The sequence below is a fragment of the Acyrthosiphon pisum genome, chromosome X (assembly GCF_005508785.2).
Source record: "Acyrthosiphon pisum isolate AL4f chromosome X, pea_aphid_22Mar2018_4r6ur, whole genome shotgun sequence".
In the NCBI taxonomy this organism is placed as follows: Eukaryota; Metazoa; Arthropoda; class Insecta; order Hemiptera; family Aphididae; genus Acyrthosiphon; species Acyrthosiphon pisum.
The window spans coordinates 112900996-112903413 of record NC_042493.1 but is presented as its reverse complement, the minus strand read 5'-3'; positions in this window follow the sequence as shown (position 1 = coordinate 112903413).

Here is a 2418-nt window from a genome sequence, read left to right as displayed (position 1 = left end):
CCCCCTATTTGCGCCTATGTAGGTATCTACTATAAGTCAATTTTTTTTTTAATACCATAGATAATAGTATATAATATGTCTTATACCTAGACTGATATACCATCTTCGCTCAGAATCGTTTTTCTTATACAATGATATTATATCATTGGATTCAAATTTAATACCATCCATTAAACAGTAACCCACTTGTAACCTACTGTACAGTAGAGCGACATCCACTTACCCACCTTTTTATTCATTGTATTTGTATAAATTTAACTCTAAATCCGTATGGGCAGGTACTTTGTTTAATTTTTGTAATACCTATTTATTGATTAGGTATTTAGCAACAGGAATTGCGATGATTGATTTCCATTACACTGATCGTATGGGTATCTTAACAATAAGTGGCATCATTGAAGATGTATGTAACAATATTTGGCAGCTCAAAACCGAATGCATGACTGAACCTACTGCAGATAAATTGAAAGAAATCGCAAATAGTTATCAAAAATTGACAAATTTTCCAAATTGTATTGGTGCCCTCGACGGAAAGCATGTTAGGGTTATTAAACCAACAAAAAGTGATTTGTTGTTTTATAACTATAAACATTATTTTTCAATTGTTTTGATGCCTATATGTGACGCAAATTATTGTTTCACTTTTATGGATTTTGGAGCGCAATAAAGAAATTCTGCGATTCAAGTGTGTTTAAAACATTAAAACTGCACATTTTACCAAAAGCTTGAAAATAATACTTTAAATTTTCCTAACCCTGCAATGCCTTTTCCTGGAAACGATGATGAAAATTATCCATTTGTAATAGTTTCGGATACATTTTTTGAGTTATCAAAAAACATTTTACGGCCTTATGCACGAAATAATTCAAACTGTAAAAATATTTTTTTTACCTATCGTTTATCGCGTATAAGGAGAAATATTGAAAATATTATCTAATAAGTTTCGTATTTTTCACAATGAATGTGAATGACGAGTTGGCCGTATGTATATTGTATCGTAAAAGTATGCTATCTCCTGCATAATTTTATACGCGTCAGAGATGGATTTAATTTTTAAAACACTCTTGACATTGAAGGTTTAGAAAATTTGAACGAGGTTAATATACAAAATAATAATGTGACTAGAAGTGGTAATACAACAAGAGACAAGTTAACCAATTATTTTAGTGATGCAGGAAAATTAAAATGGCAAGATAAATGTATTTAATAAAATCTGATTAGGTATTATAAAGAATTTTAATTAAAAAATATTTTAATACGTTTTTAAACAATAGATATTATAGTAGGTATAACAATTAAAAATATTGACACATTGAGGTTCAAAGTATACAATAATAATTTTTTTTTAATTAGACCTATACCTACATTTAAGTTTATTTTTAAATATATTTAATAAAATTACTTAGGTATCTATTTTTTTTTTTTTTAATAGTTTCCTGTTAATTTCTTTGTTCAATGAATTTACTTTGATATAATAATATATGATATTACGTGTATAAAGGTATTATGTCCTATTGTTTTTTACTCAGTTAAATAAGTTATATAATACATGTTTAAATACTTAAATATATTATACTTAATACTGAACAATAGTTGAACAAATACTTGAATAATTTTTGTTTTACATAAGTACCTGATTTTTTTTTTGATCAGCTTTAGACATGGTGTCATAGGTATTTTGACACAATTTTTTTTGTTACATCGTCCTAAGCTTTAATTTTCAAATCACTATCTTAGTATTCTCGACAGCATGATTCAAAAGATTATGATATATTATATTATTATAAGTTCTGTAACCATTGTATTCATATTGAATAACAGGGGCGGCTCCAGGGGGGGAGGGGCCCTAGGGGCAGCAACCCCCCCAACGCCCGTATTTATAAAAATATATATTGTTAAAATAAATGCATATTAAATTATTATAATATTGCCATATATGGACTATATGGGCCATAGAGGTATGACGGTGTATACGATGTACCTGCTGGGTAAATGGAATAAAAATAGACGACTTGAATTTGTGTTGTAAAAATGTTTGTTTTCTTTTTGTTATAAGATTCTGTGAAATTATAACTTGCCCCCCCCCCCCTAACCAAGGCTCTGGACCCGCCCCTGTTGAATAAAATAGCAATTTATTTTTACTTTATTATATAAACTGTCTTAAAGAAGTATATCATAAATTCTCAATGTGTAAAGAGAAGAAATTGCTGAAGAACTTGTAAAACATAATATGAAAACCGTTTTTCGAAATTTGATCGGCGAGCATACGATACGTGCCTATGTATAATCTGTCATTGCATGTAATAGCCGGCACGCTCGCGTTTTGATCAGTGTTGAGTTTATCTAGATAAATATTCTTTTATCTTTTATCTTATCTAGATAAATAGAGAATAATTAATTTACATAGCTATCAAGGGC